General features: G+C 35.2%; 1 protein-coding gene and 1 long non-coding RNA gene across 5 annotated transcripts in view; one reads left to right on the plus strand and one right to left on the minus strand.

Annotated features, from left to right (window-relative positions):
• LOC113603895 (uncharacterized) overlaps window positions 1-12,438 on the minus strand; it is a 127,191-nt gene that overhangs the window by 86,640 nt on the left and 28,113 nt on the right. For 3 of the 4 annotated variants that reach the window (XR_008289945.1, XR_008289944.1, XR_008289946.1), the window contains exon 2: window positions 2,619-2,656. This is a non-coding gene — a long non-coding RNA (uncharacterized LOC113603895). Of the gene's footprint in view, window positions 1-1,733; window positions 1,897-2,618; window positions 2,657-12,438 lie in introns of those variants that run through there. The other variant, XR_008289943.1, reaches the window with a different exon arrangement.
• The window catches only part of LOC106986992 (cadherin-10), a 194,811-nt gene continuing 185,557 nt past the window's right edge, over window positions 3,185-12,438 (plus strand). The window contains exon 1 of the mRNA XM_027074738.2: window positions 3,185-3,626. The gene's annotated coding sequence lies outside the window, so the exon portion shown is untranslated. The remainder of the gene's footprint in view (window positions 3,627-12,438) is intronic.

Consider the following 12,438-nt stretch of genomic DNA (forward strand, 5'->3'; position numbering starts at 1 on the left):
GGGGGGTGGGGGAGGGGCAGAGAGACAGGGAGACACAGAATCCAAAGCAGGTTTCAGGCTCCAGAGCTGTCAGCACAGAGCTCAAGGTGGGGCTCAACCCCACCAACCTTGAGATCATGACCTGAGCTGAAGCCGGACACTTAACCAACTGAGCCACCCAGGCGCCCATGTGGGTTACCATTTCTTAACGTTGGTGACTCTAAGGCAGTTTTACCTAATTCACAGAACTAGTTTGCGTAATATTTCTACAGAAAACTCAAAAGAAATAGAAAGATTTGCAGAATCCTGTTAACCCATTTACAGAGTGAAAAAAAGAAGGAATTGAAAATTATATTGTTTAATAAAACAAAACTCCTTATTAGAGGTTTTAATTTTGAAGTAATGTTCTGTTTGTTCTGTATTTTAATTTTTATTACTAAAGCTTATGTTCAACAAGATAGCATATGAGTCGCTCTTTTAAAAGGAGGGTATCAAGGAAAATGGGATAAGTTTTAATACATTCATTTTTCAAATGCTCTCTCTCTTTCATATATCTGTATCTGTATTTCCTGAACTTTGGAATACATAGATGTTTTATTTATTACTACTACACATATTGCCTGATCATAAAAGAAAATGCAGTAACAGGCAAGACCATTGTCTCATACTGTAAAGCTTTAAAATATTACAATCATTTTGCATGGGTGCCGTTCTCCAACACTACAATGAATTTCAATTTTAGACAAAAACAATTTTTTTCCTCTAAAAAGCTAGAAAACATATGCCAACACTACTGCTATTTGTATCCAATTTTGTTATCTACTTCTCTAAAAGTATCAATGGCCTTGGCTGGGCAAATGGCTTTGCAGAATAAATACTATGTTTCCAAGTCTTCCTCACAACAAATTTGTGGTCAGGTATCTAGTTTCCAGCCAATGAAATCACAGAAGATTCTAAGGGAAGGGAGCATCCTTTTCTTCTTCATTTTATTTCTCTTTATAAAAAGCAGATGTGGGGGTGATCTCTCTTGGGTCATACATATGAATTCAATTCCTTAATAATGGTTGAGCATGAAGACAATCTGAGTTTCTGATGACTACACAGAGCAGGGCAATGACACGAACTCAGAAATTTATGTAAGAGAAGAACAAACTTCTGTCTTGTTGAGAAACTATTATTTTAGGAATATATCATCATATCATATATTTTCATGAATAAAATAGCATTTCACATCTGATTTCAGCCTTTGGTTATTTTTTAAATTGGACCCATTTAAATGTAATCCAAATAACTCATCACATATGCAGTCATTTATTCTAAAACTAACAAAAAACAAGCATACAAAAAGAGGCCATCATGTGTGTGTCCATCATCCCTCCTGCACTTAAAGACTGTATAACATACAAACAGTATGAGATTCTACAATTTCTCTTGACAACTAACTTTAATATGTCAATGGCAGTATTATATTGAAGACACACATGTATATTAATGTATATTAACCAATACATTACAGGAAAAAAATTGGAGTACTTATTTTTACCTGACTCTAACGTTAAAGCATTCTGTTGAAAAAACTATGGGTAAGCAAGAGATCAGGTTAAGAATTCTAACTCGATTATCACACACATTACAATTTTCCAGAATTTAGTGCCCTCGTATGTGACATCAAGATTCAAAAATCTTTTTCTGCTCTAAATATCATTTTGTTGAGCAGAAATATTTTCTATTTTTTTAAAGTGTATTTTGAGAGAGAGAGAGAGAGACGATGGGCAGGAGAGGGCAGAGAGAGAGAGAGGGAGAGAGAGAGAGAGAGAGAGAGAGAGAGGGAGAGAGAATCTCAAGCAGGCTCCAGTGCTGTCAGCTTGGAGGTCTAGGCTGGACTCAGACCCAAAAACCTTGAGATCATGTCCTGATCTGAAATGAGAGACGCTTCACCGACTGAGCCACCGAGGTGCCCCAGAAATATTTGATATTTTAAAATAGAAAACTAGTTAGTAACATTGGTCATAGAATAACATTTGGTATACTAAAACTTTTTTGCAATCTGAATTAACATCTCCTTCCCCCCATTTTTCCTCCCAGATTAAATTTCTTTCCTTTCTCATTATGCTTACTGTATAAAGGACCTACTGATATTGCAATAATCAGATATGTGCCCAGGAGGTGGTATGACATTTCAGAAACAGTACAAAAGTGGAATTATAAATACATGTAATACATGTTATATACTTACGTAAACATATTTATATAACTATTAAATATCAAGTCATTATAGTTTTAACTATATCACCACTTAGCTCTGTGACCTTAAGCAAGTCATTTAACATTTCTAAGAAGTATTGTCCAGTTTTATAAAAGTCATAGCTAGACAAGATTATCTTCACAATCCCTTCTCCAGCTGTAAAATCATTTTATAGTACATTATTATTTCATAGTATGTTTATAAAATTTATTTACTTTAAAAAGACATCTATATGTAGCCAAAAAATATAAAGGTGTCCATTATTTTATGGAGCTATACTGACATCCTTTGGTAAGGTTTTGGTCGAATACAAATTAATGTAGAGATAGATGAAAATAGAGAGATGGACAATCAGATGTTTGATAGATAAATAGAAACACCCAGATGTACTTACATCGCCCCCACACACATTTGGGCATGAAATTCAAATTTCTGAGAAAAAAAGAAAAAAAAAGAGATTGGGTTAAGTCCGAAGTCTAAACATTTTAATAGTATTAACTGCATATTTGAATCATGAATAAAATATTTTATCTGTAAAATATAAAAGATGCAAAGCAGATATCAAATCAAGGAGACCAGACTGGCTCACGGACGTTCCAAAAACGAACAGCCAGGTTATGTTCTCCTATGACAAGAAGTAACAACAATAAGGTATTTGGAGAATCAAAGAAGAAAGTTCACTGCAAGCAAAATTAAATAAAAAGCATAAACCTCAACCCAAATCACTCTGGGAACGTATCAGATCTGGTTGCAACGTGATTTGGCACTCGGCTAAATACTTGTATTTCAGTAGTCTGGTGTAAGGGTGGTGCAGGAATATGTATGTCAGAAGAAGTATCTATTCAAGAAGAATTGCAAGAAGCAGTCCTGTTCCTGAGATTGCGTGACGGACACAGCCGGATTAGATTGGGCTGATTACCTTAGCCTTGAAACAGAGAGTCTTTCTGCCCTGCGGGGGAGGGGAAGCCTTTCATCCACAGCTCTCGTCTTGGATGCGCCCTCCCCTCGCATTCACTTGCAAATCGCTGTGTGCTAGCAAAAGCCGGCACTTCCCCAGTCTCTAACCTTCCCATGGCGAGGACTGCCGCTCTATCAGCAGAACCTTTCTCTCCGCGTGAGGAAGGGCTTTTTTCCCCTCCTCTCCTTTTTCTCCCTTCCTCTTAATCAGAAGCACTGAATGAAAGCCAATCAGAGAGAGCTCGCCCCCGTTTTCTTCGGTTCCCTGCCGTCCAGAGTTGAAAGTAATGCTGAGAGAAAGCTTGAGTTAGATTGGAGTAGCATCAGTGATAGAAAATAACAGCCGAAAACAAACAAAAAGGAGACACAGTGACAATTTCTCCAGGGTTATTTTGGCTGGAACCAACTTCCGTTATCCAGAAGCTGCCAAAAAAAAAAAAAAAAGGTAGGAAGACTTCATCTCTCCCACCTCCTCTTTTTTTTTCCCCCTAACCCCCTTAAGGTCTTTTATTTTCTCTCCCTGGGGGTGGGGGTGGGGGTAATGTTTGTTTTTAAGTTGTATTTAGCAATTATTTCCAAATACTTATTTTAACACATGAAGAAATTAATAAGCATAAAACTCTATATATTAGATTCTAGAAACAACGGCTTTGAATATCTATGGAGGTAACGTAAAACTAGATTAAATTATATATTATGCTCAACAGTGGGTCATCATACTAGAGTTGGTGAATTCATTCACTCTGAACAAATGCTAAAAACAGATCACGGAGTGTAATTTGTCATGCTCATACTAGTTTGTCTTTATTTTAAAAATCAGTTGAAGAGATAACCTTGTTGCTGTGAACTCTCACATCATCTAACATTACTTTGCATTCCATACGAATGGATTCACTCTGCGCTTATTCATAGTCATAGTTCATTGTACGTTCAGTATAAAGAGAAATGACAGGCAGTCGACAGATTCCTTGAAACTGTCAATGGTCACTAAGCATCTACATAAATAAAAGAGATTGGCATTCATCAGAAATAGAAGAGGCATAATTCCTACATGCACATTTCATATCTGAGTCAGAAGTGCAAGGGGAAAGATGAAGAAGGGAGACTAAATGCATGTAGTCAGCAGCATTTATTGTCTCTGCTGCAATAAAATCCATATTTTATGTGGTGTTAAATTAATGCAGCACATTGCGAGTCTAAATGCATGTCCCCAACAAGTAACTATTGATAGCACTATAAGTATGGGCAAAAGCAGTAGTCCGAAAGTGTTTTTATGTCACCACAATAGAAACCTACCATCTCCTCATCATTAAAAGGGGGTGGAGGGTACAGGTGCAATCAAAGACAAACATCATTTTGAAACTGCCCTATCATCTTTTGCTTCAAAAAAACAGAAATCTCTGTATAATAGTGGTTCTTCATCCCAGTAAAAGCTTCTATTATCCAAAACTGCACATCCATTACTCTCAGCTGTTTGGAGATGCATGATTTCTTCTTCTTCTTCCTTCTTAAAGGATCTATATTAAAAAATCATCTGTCCCTCTGATGCTGACAACAGTTATACTTCAATGCATATGTTGGTAGACTTTCTTCCTCCACACCATCCCCCTCCCTATCCTTCTTTAAAATGTAGCTACAAGAGCTTCTCTGTGGTGAATAACACTTGGCAAGAGTGTGCTCATTTTTTAGGTCTGGTATGGTGAGGATTTTTAATTAGTAGAACTTTCATGAAAACATTATGTCATTGACAAGAGCTCTAGGTTCATTTTTAGTTTAAGTGATGAAGAAAACAGGAAGAGGTTGTGTCAGAGAGAAATAGGTATATAAGTTGCATAGATCATGTACCTTGTCCCTAATGCTTGCAGTGTACGAAATGTGGCACAAATGTATTCAATGTGTAATGCATAAGTAGTTTATGGTGGGGGGAGATCGGGGAGTATACAAATATAAGCAGAATGTGTCTGTGTGTTTGGGACCCATCAAATACAAATCCATCCTGATGATAAAAACATAAAGAAACGCTTCCTTCGTTTCCTTTCACTTTTTTTTCTCCCCAGCTGTCTTTAAAGTATGAGTCGATGTCTGTTTTCAGGAAATCAGACACTTTTTTTTTTTTTTTTTTTTGGTTTCAAATACTTGCTGCTAACAAATTGACTTTCCTGGTGAATGCATATGTCTTCCCTGACTCTAATCAAAGAATAGGATTCCATACAGTTATATGCTTTGGAAAAAACCAAACAAACAGGAAAATAAGAAAGCAACATACAATGTCTATGGCATCCACATATGTATGTATATGTAGGAGGCCAGTGGTTAAATTGCCTGGTACCTGATCAGTACTTCAGATGTTATTCCTAGATGTTTATAAAAACTAGCTATTTGGTGATACCAGTACTGCACAGGTATTCGGTTTAATATCACACAGTTAGATTTTTACCACACTGAGATTTTCTTTAAAAAAGAAAAAGATGGAAAATTGATTTTCTATCTAGGGAGATGTACATTTCTGGCACATTATTAAGAAAGTAGTGTAATCTGAAAGGTGAATGGCTTTTTCTTGTTGAAAAAGAGTATATTTGAAACCGAAAGGTTAATTCCAAAATACGTGAACCCTGTCCAGACTCTAATATTCATTTTGTGATCTTCATATTTAATTTCCCATATAAACAAAAAAATTGAGGCAGATAATATATTATCTAGGGGATTTCTGGACATAGGACTTATTTCCTATGTTTCTTAACCTACTTTGCAGCAAGTGATAACACTGTGTCCTCCTGGAATATGTCATTTTTATACCAAATCATTCCGCTAGGCTGCAGCACAGGAATATCATTAGCTCCAATGATGCTGATTCAGCAGCAAAGTGAACCATATTTTTGTTAAGTGTTATTATCAGGAAGAGTGCTGCATAGTAAGCAATTAATACAAATCATGGATATAAACCCAACTGTCTCTAGTCTAGCCCTTGGGTTTGAAAACTATTAGCCACAGTATATTGTTATTTCTACTCCGCAAATTGCTTTCTAATACTGTTACCACATTAGAAGTGCTTGTAAAATACTGAAATGAAGTAACAAAGTATAAGAAAAGAAATATAAACATTATTTGTACCAATCATAAGTAATTTTATGCAGATATTTGATCTCCAAATTTCAAGTCTATGTTTGAAAGCTCTACTTTTGATTAACCTAAAATATTATCTGATTAGGGTTTCAGAAAAGTCACTTTACTAACCATATTATATTTAGCAGTCCTGTCTGAAATAAACTGAAGTTAAAAGTCAAGTAGCAAGAATGGTGCCTTCATTCTTATTAGGCTTATACTGAGCCATAGTGATATTGATAAGGCATTATACTAAGTATAATGGACCATACCCTGTTATGAATATTTTGAAAAAAAAATCAGAGCCCAAAGAATATCATTATGAACACATATTTGAGAAATGAAAGTAAGCATAGGGCAATATATTTTCCTTTTCTTGACACTTTATTCACATCAAATTGACTCATTGACATCAATGAGTTCACTGAAAAAAAATTATTTTGTCATAATTAAAATAATCTGAAATATACAGGTAGAAAGAAATGTCCCAAATTTAGACATTTTTAAATCTGCCCTCTCTCTCTCTCTCTTTTTTTTTTTTCTGGTTAAAACATTTGGACTATGTTCAGAGAGCACTAACATAACATTCCCTGCTTTTATCTCTAATAAGTTCAACACTCAAAATTACAGATTTTTTTTCACACATGAAGAACGAGAAGATTTCAATCAACAAGGAGTGCCTGTTTTCTAAGATAACAATATCAGCTCACGGTCACCTCCCTTCTCTTCTTCCCTTCTTGCTTTACAGCAGCTTCACTTCACTTGACATTTTAGTATGAGACTTGGAGCCCTTTCAAATCCAGTCATAGTGTCTTTCGTAAGGGTATCTAAAGCATGAGGCCATTTTTGCCTTTGCCATAACCTCCTTTGTCACTGCTCATTTCAACTAACTCAAGAGTCAAACCCTGTAAGAAAACATCTATCACATTAAAGTTGTAGATTGCTGGAAATGCATTATCCTTAATGTTATATGAACACTGATCAGTTAAATTATCTGACAGTTTTATAAAAACTGTTTCAAAAGAACATTTGTTTAACTCTTTATTATCAATGCAACTTCTTGCAACAAAAAAGGAATTTGATTTTTTTTAAAGAATAGAGATGCTTTATTTTCACAAATGTCTTTACATTTTCGTCCTACTTCTCTCTCTTGCAATGTATGTGATGGTCTGTCCTCTGTATTGCTAAGAGATATTTGTTAAGCATTACCACATGGGTGGTAGATTTAAAGAAAGCGAAAACTGGAAATTGAGTAAGAATGAATAAAATGAAATTACATGCCGCCTCATTTTAAGAAGTAAAATGTAGCATTCCTTAAAAATAGTGACTGCCTTTGGGAGTTGAAATACCTTCATATAACAATCCCTTGTAGTAGAGGAATGTAGTAAAGAGTTTGCCAGTAACATAAAGCACTTTACCAAACCATGTGATCTCAATATCCTCCCCGCACCCCACCCCCTTCTTTTAGAAAGTGTCCTGGATTCTCCATACTCTACCTGATGCAAAAATATACAAAGTTAAATGACCTTTGACTTCAGAACAGAATTTAGCAATAGACTGTAAGGTATAATACAACATTCCTTCACAACAGGAAATTCATCATTAAATGACATGTCTAAACACTTCAGAGCCCTCATGATGCTCAGAAATTTTGTAGTGTGCACTCATTCTCTCTCTCTCATCGCACCCCCTCCTTTTTTCCCTCTCTCTGTCCCTCTCTCTCCCTCCCTCCTTTGTCTCCTCCCTCACTTATGGCAGTTACAAAGGTCCTTGAATGAGTTTTCCATGTGCTTTTTAAAAATATCACCCTATATGAAATAATATTTCTGTAAGTCTTGTGATTTTTATAGCCACTACCCTGTCATTTGCTATATTATACTTTTAACTTATTACATTGTACTTTGCATTATAGCATAAAGTCTATGACAGTTCAGTTGGCTGCTTCATGTCCCTTAAAATGAAAGCACTTCTTTTAGATATTATAACACCTAGGCTTTTAAGGAATTGAAATTGGCACCAATGTAGTTTACTGCACTAGCAAGGAAAGTATGGGAACTGCAGCATTTATTAACGAAATGACTTCTCCAAAGTATCAGAATGTAGAATGCATAGACATGAGTTATTATATTCAGTACATTGGTTTATTGATTGGGAATCTTTGTTGATTTACTGTAACAGAAAATATTGAAATAGTTGGGCAGTCCTGGTTTTAAAAATAAATTAAACATAAATTGCACTTTCCAGGAAGCATTCTTTCATTAGACATGTTGATTCTTCTTTTTGCAAGACACGAATATTACCAGTTTGTAATATAAGGATGTAAACTGATATAAAATGAGCAAATGTCTTTCATAGACACTGTAAAGAACTGTCATTGCTCCTTTTTGTTTTCAGTAGAAAATTTGGGAAACGTAAACCATACCCATACTCAAGTTAAGCAGAATCTACAGAAATTAAAATAGTCAATAAACTCAATAAAGTAAATGTTTTAACTTGGATTATTCTGGTAATTCTCTGCAATGATCATGTAGAATTTATACATAGAAGAATCAAAGTTGAAATTTTGCATAGTTATATAAACGGACCAAAGACAATCAATATGTTTGACTTGGCTATTGAGTACATTTTTTGCATAATGCTAATATAAGTTTTAAAAATGTGACTGGGCCTCCTTTTGTATATAACTTTGCTCCCAATAAAATCAAGTTATATCCACTCCATTTGAAAACCATGGTAACTTTTGGGATTTCTAAGAGTAAAGAATGTTTCCATAATTCTTGAATCAGACTTCACATTTAGATGAGGTTCCATAATATTTACGGATAATTTGACTTACAAGCACCGGCTATAAATTAGTAGTCCTTTCCTTAGGTAGATTTGAAAATATTTGTACTATCTGCAGGACTTTAATACTTTTGTGTCCACCTTCTAAATGTGGAATATATTTATTACTTTATTTAAATTTTTGCTTAAAATAACTAAAATATTAATATTTTACTAGCTCTAACTCATTGGTTTAAATCTTCTGCTGATAAAATAAGTAATAGGAATTACGTGTACTTTTAATACCAACAGTATAGTATTTTATTTGCTTTATCAAATACATGAAGAAAATAAACCATTGGAATAAAATAACATATGTCAACTTATTCAATCAAATAAGCAAAAATCAAGTCCACAATGACTAACAGTTAGCCCTGGCAAGTATATATGTTTTTCCTTTCTTTCATTTTTTTTTCTTCTTTTGGGGCTTCTTCCTAAATCACGGTAAGTTGGGGTTTATTCCTGCTCTGTAGTCTCAAGCAGTATTTGGTTGCCAAAGTGACTTTTTGATGTTTACTCTCTAGGGTGTAAAACCCACCAACATGCACATTTATTCTGTCTACATCTAGCTACTTAAATTTGAGTACAGTAGTCCCCCCTTATGTACAGTTTTTGCTGTCCACAACTTCAGTTACTCACAGCCAGGTGTTATTTGAAAACAGATGACCCTCCAGATATCACAAGGTCAGTCGTAGACTAACGCTATGTCACAGCGCCTATATCGTTCACCTCATTTCCTTTCATCATGTGAGCCTTTTATCACCTCACATTATCATATGAAGAAGAATGAGTATGGATATTTTAAGAGGGAGAGAGAGACCACATTCATCTAACTTTTATTATAGTATTGTTCTATTGTCTCATTTTATTATTTGTTGTCAATCTCTTAATGTGCCCATATAAATTAAAGTTTATCACAAAATGTATGTATAGGTAGAATCATAGTTTGGTACTATCTGCAGTTCCCAGCATCCACTGGGGGTCTTGGGATGTATTCCCAGCAGATAAAGCGGGACTGGTATAAAAGCCTTTGCCTATGAATAAAAACCTATGGAAAGTCTTCATTTCTTGATCAACTCCTTCACCCAGGCTTCAGCTATTCTTTTGGAAATTTGTTCAGCATTACATCCTAAATACAGGCATGGGCCTAGAGGCATTCTTCCATCTTTCTGCTTTTTCTTTATGCGTGTGTGTGTGTGTGTGTGTGTGTGTGCGTGTCTCTGCATGTATTCCTGCTGAATTGAAAAGTGGAGATTTTCTGTAGAATTTCTCTCCATGAAAGAAAGGAGTTTTTTTTTTTTTTTCCTACTGGACATGATTTTTGGATGGATGAAAGTAAAAATATAATGAGAACTCTACATACTGTCTAAGAATCTCTTCTGTTCTAGCTACTATGCCTTTTAAAATACATGCCCTAATTTTTTTTAACATTTAATAACTAGATAGTTCTACATTTTAAAAATTAAATTTGTAAAACTTCACTATCTTGGGAATAGGCACAAATATTCTTTTCCATACTAAAAAAATAAATAAATGTTGGGAAATGAATAGCACTAAATTTAAGTTATAATAAATCATTTCTTTACTATTTTTTTTCTCAGAACTGGATTAACCTCCATCATAGAATATGAAATCTGCACAAAGTGAGGGGAAAACATGTTTTCTTTTTTAGGGCAAAGCCATGTGATTGATACATGTACAATCTCTATTGAACATCCAACCCAGTGGAGAAACTAGAGAAATGATAACCATAATTTTGACTTCAGAGAAAAAAACATTATTTCACTTCACTTGATAGGTAGGGTCTAAATCAAACCCATTTCTGGATAAGGCCAAGGTTGAAAAAAAATGTGGAAAAGAAGAACCCTGACCTTTCTAGAAACAAAGTGTGATGTCCCATATCAACCATTGTCCTCAAAAAACTCCTTATGGAAATTTTCAATTTTTAATAGTGGCAGCAGGCTAAGCACTATGATGATGCAAAATTCGCAATAATTAATTTAACCCCCTTTGGTTTTAGGTTATCATATTCTTTTACATGGCTTATATTTTTCACTTTTATTTTCCTTTATAAATTTAAATAATTTCCTGGAATGTAAACAATACCTCTTTCAATTTTCCCCCAGCTTCTAATTGATTTCATTTATTTTGGGGGAAGTTTCTATGAGCCAATCCCGTCCCTTAGTGCCACATCTGGATATATAAAGATGAATCCAAATATTGTAAACATTGTACTTGAGGAGAGGTGATTCTAATGTAAGATATTGACAACAATACATTCACAGTAAATATTACATAAGTTAAAATAGGAATCTTAGGTAGCTATGTTTTTTATTTTATTTTTTGAGAGAGAGAGAGAGCGAGCAAGTGCACAAGCAGGGGAGGGGTACAGAAAGAGAGGGAGGCACAGAATCTGAAACAGGCTCCAGGCTGGGAGCTGTCAGCACAGAGCCTGATGCAGGGCTTGAACCCACCAGTCTGAGCCAAAGTCGGACGCTTAACTGACTGAGCCACCTAGGCACCTCGGTAGTTATGTTTTCAATGTTTCAATTTTCATGGAATAGCAGTGAATTAGATAAGAGGATATCATTTAGTCAGTCACGTATTTCTCCACCTAACACAAAACCTTCAGTTTTGATTTTCTGTTATTTAAACTACTGAAGAAACCTTTCATATCTTGTTTCCTTCATTCATTCTTTCATTCCTCCATTTGGTATGTATTCTTAAAGTGCCTGCTGTAAGCCACATACTGCGCGAGCATCCAAAGGTCCACACATGGAGAGAGAGAGAAAAAACCAAACCTAACCTCTGCTACACTGAGGCATTAAATAAATAATCACATGATTTGTTATCATCACCCAGTTTGGGTAAGAAAGATGAGTACTAGGTACTTTTAAAATGAATGACCTGGGGCCTCTAATTCACATATTTTTTTAAAAAATTATATTCCGGGGCACCTGGGTGGCTCAGTTGGTTAAGCATCTGATTTCGGCTCAGGTCATGATATCATGGTTCGTGAGTTCGAGCCCTGCAAGGAGCTCTGTGATGACAGCTTGGAGCCTGGAGCCTACTTTGGATTCTCTCCTTCTCTCTTTGCCCCTCCTCTCTCTCTCTCTCTCTCTCTCTCTCTCTCTCTCTCTCTCTCTTTCTCTCTCTCTCTCTCTCAGAAATAAACAAACATTAAAAAAATTAAAAATAAAATAAAATTTAAAAATATATTCAAAGCTACGTGACATCTTTCAGGAAATTGCCACAATGTGTTAGCAGATTAGTTCAAGATACATTTTTATGTAACCTCAGATTCATTCCGTGGCCTCCTGAAAGTGGGTTCT

Source organism: Acinonyx jubatus, chromosome A1, assembly GCF_027475565.1.
Source record: "Acinonyx jubatus isolate Ajub_Pintada_27869175 chromosome A1, VMU_Ajub_asm_v1.0, whole genome shotgun sequence".
Classification (NCBI taxonomy): Eukaryota; Metazoa; Chordata; class Mammalia; order Carnivora; family Felidae; genus Acinonyx; species Acinonyx jubatus.